The following is a 21,882-nucleotide window of genomic DNA, read 5'->3' on the forward strand; positions in this document are numbered from 1 at the left end:
TTGATCGATCAAGGCTACAAAATCACCACCACCACCACAACAACAACAGTCAACAACCCAAACCACCACCAACAACAACAACCATGCCCAAAAAAAAACCCAAAAAAAAAGTGCTTGTTTTTTGGTACGAATTCGTATGGTACGAACCGTATAGTACAAACCAGTGCGTACTACGTGCGAGTGTAACTATGGTGCTAGGGCACTGCAAGGGCTGATGGAGAGGTGGTAGCAGACTCGAAGGTTGGACAGCCACGTAGAGGTAGATTGATGGCTGAAATTTGCACTCAAGGGGGTGAAACCTGCACAGACGGGAATGAGGCTGAATGGGGGCAGCTTGTCTATTTATAGATGTTGAAGGGTGCCCCAAAGAACTAAGGTTATTGGGGGACTATTGAAACTCTCTCGGACCGCTGCCCTTTTTAGGATTTTTCATTAATTAAGTGTGTTTTGGGGCTGTTTTAAGAATGCTAATCAGTTGAAAAGGGTGTTTTAGCTCAATAGCCCCTCTCAGGCCCAAAACAGAGCCAAGAGGTTAGGCCAATCACTTGGATTTTTACTTATCCCAAGGCGTTCCACCCCAAAGCAACTAGGGCATCAGACAAAGGGTACGTCTACCAAGGCTACAAAGGTGATGGTTATCTTATCAAGGGAGTCAAAGTAGTCACCCCAGAGAGGACAAGGCATCGGACAAAGGGTGCACGTCTGCTGGCTAGTGGCCTACCAAGCCCTACAAAGGCGGATGGAACCACATTGAACCTTTAAAAAAACAGTGAGAGTTAAATTTTATGGGATGCGGCCGATTGAGTAACAGTGACTCAGAAGATGGGAGTAGGGAGGATATGTGAGAAATGCGGGATCTAGAGCATGGCAGTGAGTTATGGTGGATGAAAGGAGAAGTGTGGACTCATGATGAAGAAGATAAAGACACTGTTTGTTACACAAGTGAATTAGGTTCCAAGATTGAGACTTGGACTCATAAACACAATCTTGTATATGTGGACAATGACATTGACACTTCACTGAAAAGAAAAGAGTACTATCATTGCATTAAGAAAAGGAAGCAAGTACAATGCTTTATAGGAAAGTAGGAAACTGCAGTAAGCACCATTGTGCATATGGGATAGGTTAGCCTGCATGTCCTTGGCCCTGAAGCTCTATACAAAGAGGCTGTTTAGTGAGTGTGATTGCTGATTCTCAACACCCCTCTTCAATCACAACTAGAAAGGCACAAAGTGTGTAGAGGCTGTAATGAGAACCACCTGCAAAGTGTGGACACACCACAAACATGGTAGACACCAGAGGCTGTCGCAGAAACGGCTAAGTGTGGGTACCAAAACATGATGGACATCCAGAGGCTGTAACAGGGGCCTCACAAAGTGTACAGGGACTGTAATGCCAAGTTACATGAGGAGTTTACAAAGCTTATGGCAGGAAGCATTAGGGCAAGGAAGTACAAGGCTTTTAAAACAGTCTATCAGAGTTATGAGAGTAGAAGGACTGATGAGTCTTGTCCTTCCGATCCTAGTGGTCTTCATCTTCATCTTCTTCTTCCTTTGCTCCATTTTCTTCTTCTTCTTTGACTGCGACTAGATAGGCCTTTTGGGATCTCTTTCTTGCGTGGCAGAACTTCTCGGTGTGTCCGGTCCTTTTGCAGAAGTCACAGAAGAGCTGATCCTTCTTGCCTTTGTACCTGTTGCCAACATATAATGCATGCTCATCTCTAGAGGTACTTGGTTCTTCCTTAGTTTTTAGCTTCTTTTCCTCTTCTAACAGTGATGCTTGGATATCAACAAGTTTAGGATTTGGCATGTTGATTAAAGTTGTTGATACATTATTATATTCAGGAGGCAAACTCTTAAGTAGAACACCGATGCAAACATCTTCATCCATTTTAATGTTGATTCCTGCAAGTTGGGTTAGGAGTCCTTCCATGTAATTGAGATGTGTGGCAAGTGATGTGCTGGACTTCATTTCAAGCCTGAAGAACTCAATCAGGAGACCATACTTTGATGATTTAGATTGTGCATCGAAGAAGGTGTCAAGTCTTTTCCATGTATCCTGTGAGGTCTCACAGTTATCCACATGGTGGATATAACTGTCGTCTAGCTCCAGTTTGATAATGGCCTGGGCTCTGTCATCATTCTTTTGCCAAGTAGTTGCAAGGTCCGCGTCCCGAGGTTTCTTCTCTTTGCCATTTGTGATGGCCCAGAGACCCTTTTTCATCAAGATGAGCTTGATGCGAGTTTGCCAGGTGTGAAACCCGACTCCTTTGAATCGAGCATTTGGAGAGTCTTTTCCCATGTTGAGGTTGCAAGATCAGCAGCAAATCAACACCAAAATTCTGAGATTTTATCAGTAGAAGAGCAGAATGCAGTGTGTCAAGAGACACAGTTAGTGACAGTGTGAAAACACACTATGTCAGTGTTGATGTTGAGCTTGATTCTTCTTGTTCGGGGTCGTTTGGCCGTTCTTCAATCTTCTCAAGTCCTTCCCCTCCTTGATTTGATGCTGGGTCAATGGATTAGAGTGACAGAGGCTTGGGTTGAGTGTCAGGAGAGAGAAAATGAAAGAAAAATGAGTTTTGGGAGATTTTGGCTATGGTGGAATTGGGGTTTTGAGACAGGGGCCTGGTTTTTCTCAGATTGTAGGAGCTATAATTGATCATTTTCAAAAATTTTTACATGTCTAGGAAGCTTACTTCATGGGCTATCAAAGCCCCATGATAATCGATTAGATTGCAGGCAGTACGACGCGCGCAGACAGCTCGATCAGACACGGCGCGATTCAGGACAGCGATGACGAATTTCGGTAATGCCAGGGTTAGGGCGCAGCAATGTGGTCGATTGATGTGCCAGGTGAAGCGCCTTGAGTAGGAGAACAATCCCCTAGAAGGAATCAGGAGCTGAAGTGGCCTGGTTGAGAAGTTATGGAAGCTCTAAGTGAGGTAGGTCCTGTCTGGCTATGGCAGACACAGAGCAGAGATTGAGAATTTTCACAATGCTGAGCTTCAGATAGCCAAATGTCATGGATTGATGTGATACAGGGAAGCTTTATGAGTTGGGGAATACTTTTCCAGAAGGAAGCTCCAAGAGATTTGACCTATGGAGTGAGATATAAGCAGCTCAATCTGATAGGGTGCTGCTGGCTATGGCTGCCATGGAAGCTTCAGTGAGGGTAGAGTTGGGAGATGAAGTCATGGGGTGGAACTAAGCTGACCAGAGATTAACATGAGCTAAGAAAGAGCAGAGGAGAGCTAAGCCGAGCTGAGCCATGCCCGACTGGGCTCTAATACCATGTGAGAAATGCGGGATCTAGAGCATGGCAGTGAGTTATGGTGGATGAAAGGAGAAGTGTGGACTCATGATGAAGAAGATAAAGACACTGTTTGTTACACAAGTGAATTAGGTTCCAAGATTGAGACTTGGACTCATAAACACAATCTTGTGTATGTGGACAATGACATTGACACTTCACTGAAAAGACAAGAGTACTATCGTTGCATTAAGAAAAGGAAGCAAGTACAATGCTTTATAGGAAAGTAGGAAACTGCAGCAGACACCATTGTGCATATGGGATAGGTTAGCCTGCATGTCCTTGGCCCTGAAGCTCCATACAAAGAGGCTGTTTAGTGAGTGTGATTGCTGATTCTCAACAGGATACACCCAACACATCACAAAATAATACAAGCTTATCCATCCACTCAAGGGTGTCAGTGACGAGAAAAAAGAAGGTGATGAGGTATTCGTGTGATGGAGTATGGTGGTGTGGTGACAACAGCCGCCGGTGAAAACAGCTTAGGATCCGCTCAAGTGGTGCTCTGGACAATGAGATGCAAAGTATGCTACATGTTGAAGAATGCTCATGCAGCAGGTGCCACTTGGACAGTGTTCCTCGTGGGGAAATTGTTCACTTGCCCAAGCACCCTAGTACAATGATGATGAAATCATGCAATGCAAAGGGGAAGGTACAATAGGGGGAAGAAGATGATGTCGAAGACAAAGTGCTGAAGCATGTAGATACCAAGAAGGTTAGGAACCCCCTCTCAACTTCGATGTAGATGCCAAAGAAGGAAGAGGAGCTTGATGTCGGTCTTTGTGTGGTGCCGAGAACCACAAGGGAAGAAGATGATGAAGATTAAGTGGATGAGGGACCCTGCTGGAAGAGCAAGGTAGAAGTCGTTGCCATCATAGCATCAAGAGAGACATTGCACGATCCTCCTCGAGAGGGGAAACCTCCATGCTGGAAGAAGAGCAAGCACTCCTAAGGTGATGAAACCATGAAAGGAACGGTGCACATCCCCACTTCTCTAGCCCAGGTAGGACCAAAGGAATTTGCAAGTTAGCCTTGTACTGAAAGACAAAACCTTGCAAAAGAGATGAGAATCTACAAGCACAAAGGTCAGTGGTGAGATGCTCCAAAGTAAAACATAACAGAGAGAAAATTTAACTAAAAAGACAATGCAATGAATGTGTATGTGTGTGGGTAAATGCAGTGGAAGGCTGAAGAATGGAAAATCTGAGGACAATGAATCCTATGGGCCTGACTCTAAGAGTGTGAAAAATGGATGCTAGACTGACCTAGGGTATCCTAAAGGACCTAGAGACATGCTAGTCTAAGAAGGTGTCCACCATCGCGTACGTCTAGTAGCAAGGTTTTGCCAAGGGAACGCCTGACGAGGTGGAGAGGAAGGTGAGATGGATGCATGAAGTGTAATGGGATCAGGACTTGCAGACCAATCAGCCAGTCCCTCACATGCTAGTCTAAGAAGGTGTCCACCATCGCGTACGTCTAGTAGCAAGGTTTTGCCAAGGGAACGCCTGACGAGGTGGAGAGGAAGGTGAGATGGATGCATGAAGTGTAATGGGATCAGGACTTGCAGACCAATCAGCCAGTCCCTCGGGGGTAGTGAAAGAGACTGTCTGTTGAGACTGTGCTCAGGCCACATGTCCAGCAGCAACAATGGGTGCTGAAGGAGCAGATGAAGCAAGAGCGGAAGGCGTAGCCCCACTGGACTATGCAGTTGCAGCGGTTTGTTGAGGCTTTTTAGGTGGAAGACCTTTGGCCTTGGAGCAACACTCCTTGTCCATATGGCTTGCTCTCTGGCAGTGTATGCAAAACCGGTTTTTCTTAGGGAGTTGCTGCCAGATAGGTCTAGATTCTTTGGTTCCATCTAAGGAAGAGGAGTCACCTTTTGATTGGCTTGCCTTCGCATCTTGCGAGTTCTTGCCATTGTTGGTTTTCCCTCCTGAAGAAGAGGCAATCAACCCCCTTTGCTTTGAATAAGGCTATGATGAGGATTTCTTGTGGACTCAATCATGTAACCTTGCGTAACGCAAGAGCTGGCACTCAAACTCATAGAAGGTTAGCAATCGAGAGTGTGAGATGATGTGCTGAATGAAATTGAAGTATTTTTCGGGCAACTTATTCAAGAAGAACGTAACTTGATAGTTGTCTGACTTTGGAGAGCCAGTAGTAGCAAACTCGGCGAGTAACCGCCTATATTCAGCGAGCTTGACTTTCAGATTATCCCCTTCCTTAATAGAGAACTCTTGAAGCTCAAAGTCAAGATTTATGTGCGGAGTACGATCTTGGCCGTATAGTGGTTAAGAAGGTGACTCCAATGCTCTGACGCGAGTGGGAAGTGTAGTAACTGAGAATGAAACTCAGGAAGCAATCCATGCATCAACTCAACATTGGCTGTGGCATTGCGGGCTCTCCATTGACGGATGTAGTCAGGGTGAGCTAGTCGAGGGTTCAACATAGGCTCTAGACCAATGACGAGGTCCCAAAGATCCTGAGACTCAAGAACTTGTTGCATGAAATTCGACCAAGTGGTGAAATTTGACCCATTAAAACGAGTCTTATCCGTGAAGTCATTCTTGGCCGTTGCAACAGGAGTGGTAGTGCTTGGAGATGGGTAGTGTGAAAAAGTGTAATGAGGGTAAGATGGGGGAGTGGAGTGCACTTGGGAATGGACCCTAGAGTGCCCACCAAGCATACATGTAGTGTGCAAGGTGGATCCATAGGTAGGGATGGGCTAACTAGGTATGGACATGGTAGCCATATGAGTAGCCCATGGTGGAGGTGGACATGTGGAGCAGAAGATGGGAATCCCTGCGTAGGTGTAACCCAAGGTAAGTGGTATGACGCACCATAAGACGAGGATGGAATCCCCTGCCATTGAGTGGTCATGTGAGAGGTGAATCTGGGGATAGTGAGAGGGATGCCCATCACAACCATCCCAGGTGCTATGGGTGTACTCATTTGCAGAAAGGTGAGGGGCACTGTGTTAAAGGATGGCATTCCCCCTAACGAAGTACCATGGTGCAAAGAGGTAGAGAATGGGGTAGAGAAGGAGAAGGTGCTAGGAGCGGAGATGGAAGATCCAACCCCTAGTGTGTGTGAAGTGGATGTGGAATGTAATTCGAGATTTTGAAAGGATGAAGAGAGATGAACAAGGGTGGAGGTAGAAGACGGTGGGATGGGAGGGAAGTGAGAAGTATGTGTTACATGCTCAAATGAAACAGAAACTGTAGATGTACCTGAATTCCGTCTGCTTCGTGAGCCCCCTCTATTAAAGTTCACATATGCAAAGCCATCTGGATCTTGCACCTCAAAAGAAGAAACATGTGAGGGTTTTGATTCATTCAACTCAAAAGGGTTGTACAAACTTGACACTAGACCTGGCTGAAATGATGAAGATGGATCACTAGATGCTCCAAATGCCGTATGTCCTCCATGATGGGAGAGGTGATCAGCCTCACCAACTGGTCCGAATGTGGTAGCAAAGCTTGTAGGAGGGGTGTAAACATTATCGTACTTGTTGTGATAGTACTCCTCAAAGTCCTCCTCTGTCATGTTAGTGAAATTTGGAATAGGAGTAGAAAATGAAGGTGAAGGTGAAAGTGGAGTGTCGTCCTCCTCACCTAGTTCATAATGCTGTCCTAGGGCCTCTAGTGATGGAGAAGCTTGATAGGACATCATAGGAATTGGAGAAGAAGGTGTTTGGGACATTGTGATTCAGTTACGAGTCGTATGTGTGTCTCGCACAAAGACTAGCTCTTCACAATATCCGCAGGATACTCTTTACAAGAGCACCCGCTTGGCATGCAAGGAGGCTTTATGGCCTTCATGTCTGATGGGTGAGCTTGGAATTACTGAGATCCCTATCTTCCTTTGTAATAGTCAGAGTGCTATTATTTTAGCATGGAACTCCGTCTTTCATGCAAAGACAAAGCACATATAGGTGAAGTATCACTTTATTAGGGATGTACTTGACAACAAAAGCATTGAGGTTGTCAAGGTACATACAGATGATAACCCTGAACATCTTCTCATGAAGGGCCTTCTAGCAAAGAGGTTTGCTCATTGCTTACAGATGATGATAGTTGGATAGTATATGTATTTCAGCTTTGTACATACCTAGACTTGGTGGAATCTTTCTCTCAACCTTGAGGCATGTTGTTTTTAGGTGGGAGGTTGTTGGGAATAAAGGGCCACCATGCCTTTCATATGTGCATTGGTGTGAACGCACCCTTAGAACTTATACTTTTATATATCTATCTCAAAAACCTAAAAGAGATACACTCTATTGTACCCACACATCGTGCATCTCTCTCACTCCCTACTTTCTACTGTTGCTCACATTTTTCTCTCAATCTGCCATTGCCATCGCTGACCATTGCATCTCCACTATGCATTGAGCACCTCAGACATCGCTATCAATATCCATTGCGTGTAATGGCATTGCCAAGCACTGGATGATTGGCGGGTCATTTTTTGTCAAATGTTGAAGGCGCAAGCACTTGGGTGGTCTTCAATGTGTTGTCAGAGGCGTTAACTCAATGGCGGAGGGCTCAAGAATAAAAAGCCCGAAATTTTGGTGAACAAATTTGGAGAAATTAGGTTGCAATTGTAAAAGCCCCAAATTGCGTATAGATTGCCGGTTTAAGAAGGAAAGGTTTTGAGATAATTAAGGTGTAATGTTAGAAACCTTATATTGGTTGGGATGAATGTCAAGGCAATGAAGCGTGCTGATGTGGTGACGTGGAAGGTCAACGGTAGCAGGCAACGGACTGTCACTCATCTGGCACACATCACATTGATGTGGTATGGGGATTGACGGGCAGGCATGGTGCGTAGGCAGTTGCAACCGGATGTGACTTGACATCTGCGTGCAGGCCCGTCAGTCACTGATGTGACTGGTCAAAGTGATAGGTCATTGAAAAGACTGACATCTCTCATGGTAACATGGTTATTCATGCTTCCTGGTGGCATGTGCTTGGTTCCTCGAGGTCTATTAAAATCACCTAGTCTTTTTTTCTTTCTCATTTGATTGCATCCTGGTAGGAGATCTTATGTTTTTTAGTTTGGCGCCCCCTTGATATTCGCAAGGAGGCAAATTCGCTGCAAGGAGAAGTCTTAGCATTCTCCAGGTTGTTGGATTGGCCGGACAAAGATTTGCACAGACTCAAGTTTAATCGGATGGCTCGTTTGGGGTTGCAGACAATTTTTGACAGTGTTATTCTTGGGCTGTCCCGTCTTTATTCTTTTTGGCGTATTCGTTAGCACTTTCGGGTACCGCGTGGATATTGTGGCATCTGGTCATCCATACAGGTCAAACTTTAGAGTTCTCTCCTTTGCCAGTGCTATAGCCATTGTATCCATGGCGTGACTGGAAGTTTGTGGTCCTGGATGATTTCGAGGAGACGTCTACTAACCAGATATATCATCAGATGGTGGAGGCCAAGAGATGGGGCATTACAAAGGTGAATAGATTATGGCATATTAGGTATGGCAAAAAGAAGTGGTAGGAGAGATTCATTCAGTTTTGGAAGTCTAAGGTTCCCTATCAGGGTAAAGTTTTATTGTGGAGACTGTTGATTGGTGGTCTTCCAAATGAAGAGGTGGTGCGTGCTTGAAAGATCTCTGCTGGTTATTGTGTATTCTGCACTACATGTGATGAAACATTGCTTCATCTTTTTACCTCTTGTCCGGTTGCACGATAGATCTGGAGTTTTATTTCTCGCGTGTGGCTCTCGGCGACACAGCTCCGGATAACAGCCTGTTCATGGATTATGGGAAAGCTACCCTTCGTGCCTTCTTTGCATTCTAATTATTCCTGCCTTTTCCATTTCCTCGGATGGACTGCCTTGTGGCATATTTGGCGTACTCGGAATGCCTTTATTTTTTATTTGGCTTCGGGCATCCATGGTCATGTGGCCCGTGTTCGAGGTTTAGTGCTATGGTAGATTTCTTCTATGATATTAGCTGAGCTGGTTCTTCCTGACATTGCCACCCCCTGGCTGGCTATTGTTCGCTCTATTCTAGCTGTGTGATTTTTTGTGTGTGTTAAAGTCTTGATAGTCTTTCGTCACTTTCTCTGATGACCTGATGGTTTGATATAATAGAAAGTAAGAGATTTAGTGAGAATGCTGACCTGATGGTCTGATGTATATATAATAAGTAAGATGTGTGTGATGAAAGTATAATTGATAGGGCCTGAATATATAGGCTGAGGTATCCACCTACACTTTTGACCCCTATTTAATGCTAAGTGGTGTAAAAGGTGTTCACACCTAAATACACACTTTTACACACAATAATGTGCGCTTACACACGAGGATAAATAAAGCTAATAAAAATGTATTCCGCATCTTTAGTCTATTTGGATGTGACATCATGCAACACCATTTTGTTGTTGGGTTTGACTCATGCCTACACTCATAGAGGAGTGTTGGTGATCCGTAGTAGTACACTGGGGCACTTTTTACTCTCCTTATGAGAGGTTTTTCCCTCAATTACATTATTTTTTATTTTGTGTGTTTATGTTACACAATTCAGTTACTTATTGTACTTTACACCTTTCGAGTGTGAATGCACCTTAACAACCCTAAGGTCTAAGGGTTGTACTTTTGTACTTTCACTTACACTCTTGGTAATTGCATTGGGAGTTGTGCCGTGTCTTCACTCTCTCACTCTTCATTGTCGATTGTGTACTCTTAGTTGAGCTTAGATCCTTAATCTCTCACACATTGGTATTAGAGCTCAGCATGGTCCAACTCAACCTCTATAGGCTTCGTTAGCCCCTGCCTCCTGCCTGTCTAGTTACAGCCCAGCAGTTGTTGATTGTAATTGTCACCACCTCCTCTAGCCCCCGATTGTAGGCTTGGCACCTTGCAGGTTGCACACCTTGTCCACCAACAACGCCGCCAATGCTGCTCGTCAGCACACTGCCTACTGTTGCCACCGCCTTTTGGTCTGCCAATGCAGGAGTCATCTGTGCCTGCTCTGCCAATGGGCCCACCACCTGCAGTGCCTACTCCACCTGCAAGTCCCTGGCCCCAGCCGCCAACTACACCTATCACAGCGTTGCCTGTCCCAGTGCCGCTTTCTATTCATGCAGTGTTGTCCATCCTCCACGCCCGCCACCTTTTGGCTAGCGCCCATGTCCTTATCCGCCAGCCCGCGACATTTTGCTACTCCTACAAGCCTCCAACAGAGAAGGTAAAAGGAGACATTTATCTATTTTTTATTCAAAATTTTGAATTTCAGCAAGGGGCTTCTTTTTGCCCAGACAGTCTCGTGTCTTGGGCATACTTATTATAGAGATTTCTTGGGAAGCAGCCCAAAAATTTGGGGCTTTTGGGTTTAGTGTAGACATTGGACAGTTTTGACAATGTGTAACATAGATTTGTCAACTACAGCATGATGCATGCTAAAATTTGTGAAAATTTTCAGATTTCCAGAATGTTCCAGCTTTAGCTCTTGTTCTTGTGCTCTTTGAAATAGTGACATTTGATATGGCCAATCAAGGATAGAGTGATGCATTCACATATATATCCAAGGAGGATAGATTGGACAACAATAATTATTCTCTATGGTCTTTCATGATAAAGAATGTGCTGATTGCAAAATATATTTGGGATTATGTTAGTGGGAAGAAGTTTGTCCTGGAGTTATGACTCCTACAACACCTCTTCCAAGAGGACGTGGTCAAAGGCCTGCTCTAGCTCAACCACTTTCCCAAAGATGAGCAACACAAAGGGCTTGGCACACATGGGATCCTCAAGCATTGTTGCTGATTGCATTGGCAATTCAGCGGTCTATAATCCCGTACATATCGTCTACAGCTTCTTCACGCGAAGTATGCTTGCTAGAAAAAATGAGGCAAGCATCTCTTTCTTAAAGAAAGAGCTTAAGAATGTGAAGATGGATGAAGGTGATTCCATGCAGGATCATCTTAACAAAATTCAGGGCTTGTGTGGGCAGTTAATGAACGCAGATGAGCCTTATTCGGATGCACAATTGATCTCTACTACTATGAAATCTTTGCCACCCTTTTATTTGGTCTTTTATACCATAGTATAGGGGAGTTTCGGAAACGGGGGAAATGGAAATGGGAAAAACCGGAGTTTCGGAGTTTCGGCCAAATTTTGGAAACGGGGAAACTACGTTTCGGATTACACACTAAAATAAATATAGTATTATGTGGGTATGTAAATATATCAATGCCTACAACAACATGTACCCAAATTTCATATAAAACTTTTGAGTCCATGTTATATGATTAAATCATGATTCATTACACATGTCACGACTCATGAGTGAAGATTGAAGAGTCAAGACTCAATGGTTGAAACTTAAGACAACTTAATACAATTAAGACTCAATTTTCAAAACTTAAGGAAACAAATGAATTTAAATTTATGACTCATGAATCATCTATGATCTAAAGAGCAGTGAAGGCTGACATCAAGACTAGTGAAGACTAACATCAAGAACAATGGAATAAGAATCAAGATATATAATAAGTGAAATTAAGATACAATGATACATGTAACTATGTTATGTGAATAATCAATTAAAACTCCAAAGTCCAGTGAGCACTAAGCATTGCGTACTAGCCTCTAGACTCTAGTAACTTCTGGGTAATAAGTATCAACATCAATGAACAACTGGCAACTGTAGTCTGGACAACAAGGCCCGATGTTTTTGTTGGGAACGCATGCCAAGTGGTAGCGGGAGCTAGAGTGCCCCGAAACGGACTGTAGGATGCCGAAACGCCGGTCTGCTGTTTCCATTTTGGTTCGAAACGGCCGGTGCGTTTCGGCAGCTCCGAAACGCGTTTCGGGGTACTAAGTTTCATACGGCCCTAAATCTCACCATGAGAATTTCTTCAGAGCCACTTATCTTTCTTCAGTTGGTTAGTTTGCTCCAAGAAGAAGAGCAAACAAGGAAAAATAGTAGAATGGATGTTATAGCCTCTGAATAGGCTTTTATAGCGAGACAAAAGGGCAAGGGCAGGCAGTCAAAAAATGCTCCGCAGAGATCTAGAAGTTCATGTACTTCACAGAGCAACAAGAAATAAGGGAGCACGCAAGCCAACAAGGACAAGTGCCACTATTATAAGAAACCAAATCATTACATCACGGAATGTAAGAAACGCATTGCCAAGGAGGAGTCAGGGGTGTCTCTTTTTGATGCACCTTCTACTACTATAGAGTCCACGACTTTTGTTGTAGACCGTGACTACGGTTTCTACAGTCGCAGTTACGACTCTTCTTGGCTGATAGAGCGTTTAGCTCTATTGAGGATGCTAGCACTTGGTTCTTTGACAGTGGTGCTTCTAAGCACATTACATCTTGTAAAGATTTGTTTTCCTTTGTTAATGCAGCTCCTGTTGGCAAGTCTGTGCAGTGTGCCTACCCTGTTAGAGTTGTTGGGGAGATTGTCTTGAAAGCCATTGATGGCTCTACTCTTTGTTTACAGGATGCATTATTTTTACTAGACATAAATAAGAATTTGTTGTCCATTTCTTCTTTAGCAAAGTGTGGTATGTAGTTCACATTTGATGGTGATGAATGTATGGTGAGAGGTATAGAATTCTTGACTTTGGTTTTGACTGGCACATTATGTCATGGACTCTATGAGTTAGATGTCTATTCAATTGATTAGACAGTCTATTTAGCATCTACTCTTACTCCTGTTATGTCATAGGTAGAGTTATGTCATGCTCGCATGGGGCATGTCAACTATGGCAGTTTGATGCTTATGCATCGTACTCTGATGCTAGATAGTTTACCTTGCTTGGAGAGATCTCCACAACATATTTGTGAGGGATGCATTTTGGAGAAAATGTATCGATTCTCATTTCCTCATGATGTTGCTTTTAAGGCAATTGCTAGATTACAGATTGTGCATTTGGATGTATGTGGACCTATGCAGACAAAGTCATTGGGTGCATGTTTCTATTTCGTCACCTTCATTGATGACTTGTTTTTGCTAAGTCTACTCATTGGTGAAAAAGTCAGAGGTGTATGATGCATTTTTGCCATTTGTTGTACTTCTTGAAAATCAATTTGGCTGTGGGATTAAGACTCTCTATTCAAACCAAGGGGGGGAATACATGTCTTCCTTGCTGAATAATTTTTTGAAGCAGAAAGGCATTGTCTATCAGTATATTATTGCACATACTGCACAATAGAATGGAGTTGTAGAAAGGAAGAATCGGTCACTCATGGAGATGGCCAGATTGTGAGAGCAGAGGATCAAGGTACAGCAGAGATTCAGTAGACAGTGTGAGAGTGAGAGACAGAGTTGAAGCACGACACCCAAGAGAATAGACTGAATGAGTGTAATCTGAAAGTACAAAGTACAACCCTTAAACCTTAGGGTTGTAGGGGGGTGTTCACACCCGACACACACTAAGTGCCCAAATGTGTGTAACATAAGCATATAAGTACATACGACAATAAGACCATAAGTCTGGGGGAAAAAACCTCTCCTACCGAGAGTAAAAAGTGCCCCAGTGGCCTACTGATCACCGACACTCCCATATGAGCGTAGGCGTAAGTAAGGCGTGAGTCAAATACCCAACAAACTCCCCTGGAGTGAAGAGTGATCAAGAGTACAAGGATTATCCGCCACCAAAGGATATCAAATTTAAAGCATCGCGAAATGCTTCAAATTTGTCACGAGGAAGAGCTTTGGTGAAGATGTCTGCCACATTACTGGTGGTAGGACAATAGACGAGGTTGATATCACCTGCATGTAGCCTCTCTCTGACAAAGTGATAGTGAATCTCAATGTGTTTCGTGCGAGCATGAAACATTGGGTTCCGTGCCACTGCAATGGCACTCTGACTGTCAGTGAACAATGGAGTAGGCTCAGTAACAGATACATCCAAATCAGCTAGCAAGCGTCTAAGCCATACGCATTCAACTGTGGTAGTGAAAGCTGCCTTGTATTCAGCTTCACATGACGATGTGGCAACAGTGGATTGTTTCTTGCTAAGCCAAGAAATGCAAGAAGTGCCAAGAAAGAAACAATTGCCACTAGTAGAGTGACGTGTATCATAATCACCAGCCCAATCAGAATCACTGTAAGCATGTAAATGCAGTGGTCCCCCCTTGGCATAAAGCAAACCCAAGAGAACGAGTACCCTGCAAGTAGCGAAAAACACGCTTGACAGCTTGCCAATGTGACATACGTGGCTGATGCATATACCTGCTCAAAGCTGAAACTACAAACTGTATGTCCGGCCTAGTATTGCATAGATAGATAAGACATCCAACTGCAGGAGCATATGTATGTATATCAAATAAATCACTGTCATCATGTAATGACAGTTTCAGTCCAGGTTCCATGGGAGTACTAATTGGCTTGCAATCTTGTAAGCCAAATTTCTCAAGAAGCTGCCCAATATACCTTGACTGTGATAACCCAATACCTCGAGCAGTATGTATGAACTGGATGCCCAAGTAGTAATGCAAAACTCCCAAGTCAGACATGTCAAAAGTTTGCTGCAAATTTTGTTTGAATGCTGAAATCTGATCAGCATGTGTTCCAGTGAGCAAAAGGTCATCAACATAAAGACATAAAATCAGCATAGATCCCCCTTCTTTACATACGTAAAGGGTAGACTCAGATGAGCTGTTTAGAAACCCCTGACCAAGCAAGAAAGCAGCTATTTTTTCATACCAAGCTCTAGGAGCTTGTTTCAAACCATATAGTGCCTTTTTAAGCTTGCATACCAAATGTTCTGAGCCTTCAACTGCAAAACCAATGGGCTGCTGTACATAAACTTCCTCCTGAAGTTCCCCATGTAAAAATGCAGTCTTGATATCTAGCTGATGTACGGTCCAATCATAATGTGCAGCCAAAGCAATCATAGACCTGATGGTCGTCATACGGGAAGTAGGAGCAAATGTCTCCTCATAATCAATGCCCTTTTTCTGACACCAAATCCCAAGTTTGATTCTTAGTAATAGAATCTAATTCAGCTTGCATGGCTGCCATCCAATGCACATTGTGTTGTGCATCCTCATAACATTCAGGCTCTTCATTATCAAAAGTACTTGCTGCCATAATAAACTCCATGGTATGTGCTGAATCATGCAAGCGAGTTTGCCGTCTAGTACGACCAGCCATGGGTGCATCCAAAGGACTATCTTGCATAGTCTGCAAATACCATCTAGGTAGCTGTCTAGCATCCTGGCTGTGTGCAAGCTCTTGCTGAATTTCTGTTTCAGCATGATGCTGAATATTCCGATCAGCCAATGGCTGAATTTCTGCACTTTCCATAGGAGCAGCTGGCTGAACATTAGGTTCATTTTGTGAACCTCCAGCTGAATCACCAAAAGTAATGGGCAGCAGCCCTTCAAAAACATCACGGGCAGCCTGATATGTGTCCAAACCAGCCAAGGATAATTCTGATTTTTCATCAAAAACACCATCCCTGCTGACAAAAACCTTCTTCGTAACGGGATCATAGAGTCTGTAGCCTTTGCTCTCATTGCTATATCCCATAAAAATGCACTTAATAGCCTTGTTGTCTAATTTTCTTCTAAGTACCTGTGAAATATGGGCATAGGCAAGACACCCAAAGGTACGAAAGTGACCAACAGAAGGTTTACGGCTGTTCCAAGCCTCAAATGGTGTGATGGTCTTCAAGGCTTTGGTAGGGCATCTGTTCAAAATATGGCAAGCACACATGACTGCTTCCATCCAAAAACTATGAGGCAAGCTCTTTGCCTTCAGCATACATCTGGCCATCTCCATGAGTGACCGATTTTTCCTCTCTGCTACCCCATTCTGCTATGGAGTATAAGTTGTAGTATACTGATGTACTATGCCCTTCTGCTGCAAAAAAGAATTCAGCATAGAGGACATGTATTCCCCCCCTCGGTCCGAACGGAGAGTCTTAATTTTGCATCCAGATTGGTTTTCAACAAGTGCACTGAAAGCCAAAAATGCATCATACACTTCTGACATCTTTTTCAAACAATAGACCCAGCAAAAACATGTGAAGTCATCAATGAATGTCACAAAATAATAACAACCACCCAATGACATGGTTTGCATAGGCCCACAAACATCTGAATGCACCAACTGCAATCTGGTTGTTGCCCTGAAAGCAACATCACGAGGAAATGAGAACCGATGCATTTTTCCCAAAATGCATCCCTCGCATAAGTGCTCAGGAGGTCTCTCCAAGAGAAGTAAGCCATCCAGCATCTAAGTACGCTGTAAAAGCATCAAGCTGCCAAAGTTGACATGCCCTAAACGAGCATGCCATAACTCCGCCTGTATCATAGCAGGAGTAAGAGTGGATGTCAAGTATGCTGACTGATCTACTGAAAGAGCATCCAACTCATATAATGACACAAAGATCCTGTCAAGACCAAAGTCATGCATTCTTTTTCTCGAACCATGCAACGGTCATCATCAAAGGTGACCTGCATACCACAACGTGCCAAAGAAGAAATAGAAAGCAAATTCTTCTTTATTCCAGGCACAAACAAAGCATCCTGCAGGCGGAGAATAGAGCCATCAATGGCTGTGAGCTGAATCTCCCCAATACCACGAACAAGGTATGATGTATTATTGGCACACTGTACCGATTTCCCAACGGGAGGTGCACTAACTGAAGCAAACAAATCTCTGCGAGATGTGATATGTCTAGAAGCACCACTGTCAAAGAACCAAGTGTCAGCATCCTCTGTAGAGCTAAGTGCTCTATCGGCCCAAGAGATGTCATAACTGCAAGTGTAAAAACAATAGTCCCTGTCCACAACAAAGAACGCGGACTCACTAGCAGTGGAAGGAGTAGTAGAAACAGACATTCCTGACTCCTTCTTCTCTTTGGCAATGTGCTTTCTGCACTCAGTGATATAGTGGCCGGGCTTCTTACAATAATGACATTTTCCTTTCTTTGCTTGCGTCCCCCCTTGTGACTGATTCTGTGATGTGCCAGAAGTGCCAGAACTCTGTGGAGCATTTTTAACCTTGCTGTTCTTGCCTTTCTGTCTTGCCACAAAAGCCTGCTCAGAGACTATAGCATCCACACCACTATTTTTCTGTGTTTGCTCCTCCTCTAGAAGCAAGCTAACCAGTTGAATAAAAGTGAGTGGGTGCTCAGCAATCCTCATGGTGAGGTTCAATGCAGTATGAAAAGACAAGTACGAAGGAGGTAAGGAATTCAAGGTGGTGGATATCAACTGTGCATCCGAAAAATACTCATCTACATTCATGAGCTGCTCCCTCAAGTCCTGAATCTTGTTTAAGTGATCCTGCATAGAATCACCTTCATGCATCTTCAGAGTTTCCAACTCTTTCTTCAAAAAGAGATCCGAGTCTCATTCTTTCCTGCAAACATATGCTCCAAAGTCAACCGTGCATCTCGTGAAGAAGATGCCGAACGGATATGAGGTATGATGGACCGCTGAACTGCCAGAGCAATCAGCGACAAGGCCTGTGCATCACGGGTATCTCAAGCTTTTTGAGCTGCAATTCTTGGAGGAAGTGGCTGAGGTGGAGCGGGCTGAGGTCCCCGTTGTCCGTGTGCGCCATGGGGAGGAGGAGTAGCGGGAGCTACAACTCCCGGTCGAGTTTCCTCTCCACTGACATAATCCCATAAATTCTTGGCCACTAATACATTTTTCATCATGAATGACCAAAGGGAATAGTTGTTTCCGTCCAGTTTGTCCTCCTTGGATACATACGTAAAAACATCACCTCCCTGATTTGCCATGATGACAAATTTCCAAAGACAAAATGAGCAATGTCAAAGCAGTATTAACTGAAAATCTGCAAATTTCCAGAAATTGCAGCAAATACGTTTCTGCAATTAATGTGCAAGGGCGCACTCTGTCAGAAAACTGTCTTTTAATGCACGCTTCCCAAGGTGCAAACAGTGCACTGCAACACTGTTATGTCAAAATCCCCAAAATTTTTGTCAAAATTTCTGTCAAAAACAGTCTTTCTGTGATTGTATCAGCAGCAACTGTCCTCCAAATACACAAAAGCCCCAAAATTTCTGACGATCCAGTCGAGAAATTTGCATGAAATTTATCCCCCCACTTGTTCTGTGCTTGCCGCGTGTGAACCTCCGCTTTCAGAACTGTGTTCTGGGCTGAAATTAAAAAATTTGTTGAAAATTTTACCTGACGTGGTCGTCAGACGAGCAGGCTGCGCGTGGTCAACACGGTGGGTAGGACGTTGACTGGCGGGCGCAGGACAGTCGTCGCAGTGCTTTCATTGAGTGACGTGGACTGGGCAGGCGACGGGTTGTTGACGTAACGTTTTAAAACGGCGGCAGGTGGGCAGGCAGGCTGCGCGTGGTCTGACGGTGGTCTGACGGGCGTCGTCTGACGAAGACTGCGCTGTCGAACAGCACGCGAGCTGCTGACGTGAGCGAGACTGATGTCAGTCGTGACGTGACGAGACTGATGTCAGGCGGACTGACGAGACTGACAGAGTTTGACTGCAGGCGGACACTCGTGCGAAGGCTGCGCTGGCAAACGTCAGCGCCTGCAGCTGACGTGACGAGACTGATGTTGACGGCTCCTGCTGGTGGCGCGCTGGGACAGGCAAGTGGAGCTGTGCTGGCGGCTGGAGCTGACGGCTTGGAGCTGAGTTCAGAGCTGAGTTCAGAGCTGAGCTCTGATACCAAATGTGAGAGCAGAGGATCAAGGTACAGCAGAGATTCAGTAGACAGTGTGAGAGTGAGAGACAGAGTTGAAGCACGACACCCAAGAGAATAGACTGAATGAGTGTAATCTGAAAGTACAAAGTACAACCCTTAAACCTTAGGGTTGTAGGGGGGTGTTCACACCCGACACACACTAAGTGCCCAAATGTGTGTAACATAAGCACATAAGTACATACGACAATAAGACCATAAGTCTGGGGGAAAAAACCTCTCCTACCAAGAGTAAAAAGTGCCCCAATGTCCTACTGATCACCGACACTCCCATATGAGCGTAGGCGTAAGTAACGCGTGAGTCAAATACCCAGTAAAAAGTGCCCCAGTATCCTACTGATCACCGACACTCCCATATGAGCGTAGGCGTAAGTAAGGCGTGAGTCAAATACCCAACACAGATGTATGTTGAAAGCTAAGAGTTTGCCACCTGGCTTTTGGATGGAAGCAGTTATGTGTGCTTTTCATGTTTTGAATAGGTGTCCTACCAAGGCATTAAAAAATGTTATGCCTTTTGAGGTTTGGAACAACCGGAAACCTTCAATTGGCCATTTTCATACTTTTGGGTGTCTTGCGTATGCTCATATTCCCAAAATACCAAGAAAGAAGTTGGACAACAAGGTTGTCAAATGCATTTTTGTAGGGTATAGCAGTGAGAGCAAATGATATAGACTATATGATCCTCTTTCTAACCAAGTCTTTGTCAGTAGGGATGTGATTTTTGATGAAAAATCAGAATTATCCTTTGCTGGTTTTGATACATATCAGGCTGGAAATGATGTGTTTGAAGGGTTGTTACTCATTTCTTTTGGTGATACAGGTGGAGTTTCAGTAAATGAACATAATGTTCAGTCAGCTGCTCCATTGAGCAATGCAGAAATTCAGCCTATGGTTGTAAGATGCTGAATTCGAGGTTCAGGAGGAGCTTGTACATAGTTAGGAAGCTAGGCAAATGCGTAGATGGTACTTGCAGACTATGAAAGATAGTCATTTGGATGCTCCTATTGTTGGTCGTACTAGAAGACAAGCTCGTTTGCATGATCATGCTAATACTATGGAGTTTGTTATGGTAGCGCACACACTTGATGATCAGGAGCTTGGTTGTTTTGAGGATGCAGAACAAAGTGTACGTTGAATGGCAACAATGCAAGCTGAATTTGATTCTATCATAAAGAATCAAACATGGGATTCAGTGACATTGCCTGTTGGAAAGAAAGCCATTGGTACAAAGTGGGTCTATAAGCTGAAAAGAAATGTGGATGGATCCATTGATAAGTATAAAGCTAGGCTTGTGGCCAAAGGCTATGCGCAAAAGAAGAGCATTGAATATGAGGAGACGTTTGCTCCTACATCCCATATGATTACCATTCGGTCCATGGTTGTTTTGGCTGCCCATCATGGTTGGTGGATTGTGCACCAGCTTGATATTAAGACTGCATTTTTACATGGGGAACTTCAAGAAGAAGTGTATGTATAGTAGCCCGTTGGGATCTGAACACTTGGTGTATAGGCTGAAAAAGGCTTTGTGTACAGTTTAAAGCAAGCTCCCCGAGCTTGGTATGCAAAAATTGATGCTTTACTCAACCAAAGGTTCAATAACAGCCCATCAAAGTCTACTCTTTACGTATGCAAAGAGGGGGGATCCTTGTTAGTCATATGTCTTTATGTAGATGATCTTCTGCTCACAGAGACACATGTTGATCAGATTTTAGCATTCAAGAAAAATTTGCAGCAAACTTTTAAAATGTCAGATTTGGGGCCTTTGCATTACTACTTGGGCATCCAATTCATTCATGATGCTAGAGGCATTGGATTGTTAGTGTTCAGATATATCGGTAGACTCCTTCAGAGGTTTGGCTTACAAGATTGCAAGCCAGTTAGCACACCGATAGAGACTGGACCCAAGCTATCCTTGCATGATGACAGTGATTTGTTTGACATCCATATATATGCTCCAGTAGTTGGATGTCTCATTTATTTATGCAATACAAGACCAAATATTTAGTTTGTAGTTTCAGCCTTGAGCAGATATATGCACAGCCCACGCATGTCACATTGGCAAGCTGTGAAGTGTGTTTTTTGTTACTTGCAGGGTACTAGGACTCTTGGATAGCTTTATGCCAAGGGGAGGGGTATCCATTGTTGCCACATCGTCTTGTGAAGTTGAATACAAGGCAACTTTCACTACCACAGTTGAATGTGTATGGCTGAGACGTTTGTTGGCTGATCTTGATGTATTTGTCACGGAGCCTACTCCTTTGTTTACTGACAATCGGAGTGCCATTGTAGTGGCATGGAACCCGATGTTTCATGCACGCACGAAACACATAGAGATCCACCATCACTGTCAGAGAGAGGCTACATGCAGGAGATATCAGCCTTGCTGTCCTACCACTAGTAACGTGGCAAACATCTTCACCAAAGCTCTTCCTCATGACAAATTTAAAGCATTTCGCAATGCTTTAAAGTTGATCTCCTTTGGTGGATGATCCTTATATGCTGATCACTTTTCACTCGAGGGGGGTTTGTTGGGTTTGACTCATGCCTACACTTAGAGAGGAGTGTCAATGATCCGCGGTAGGACACGGGGGCACTCTTTACTCTCCTTATGAGAGGTTTTTTCCCCCAGTTACATTATTTTTTATCTTGCGTGTTTATATTACATAGTTATCACTTACCATACTTTACACCTTTCAGGTGTGAGCACACCTTAACAACCCTGAGGTCTAAGGGTTGTACTTTTGTACTTTCACTTACACTCTTGGTAATTGCATTGGGAGTTGTGCTGTGTCTTCACTCTCTCACTCTTCACTGTCAACCTTGTACTCTCAGCTGAGCTTCGATCCTCCATCTCCCACATCTATATCTTTGCCTTCACATGCATGACCACAACTCCC

At 44.0% G+C, this 21,882-nt stretch overlaps 1 protein-coding gene across 5 annotated transcripts in view; it reads left to right on the forward strand.

The window, feature by feature from the left end:
- The window catches only part of LOC148022421 (uncharacterized), a 68,074-nt gene that overhangs the window by 43,658 nt on the left and 2,534 nt on the right, over window positions 1–21,882 (forward strand). The window lies entirely within an intron of this gene.

Source organism: Lygodium microphyllum, chromosome 17 (assembly GCF_053477565.2).
Source record: "Lygodium microphyllum isolate KBCC chromosome 17, Lygodium_microphyllum_v1.1.10, whole genome shotgun sequence".
Classification (NCBI taxonomy): Eukaryota; Viridiplantae; Streptophyta; class Polypodiopsida; order Schizaeales; family Lygodiaceae; genus Lygodium; species Lygodium microphyllum.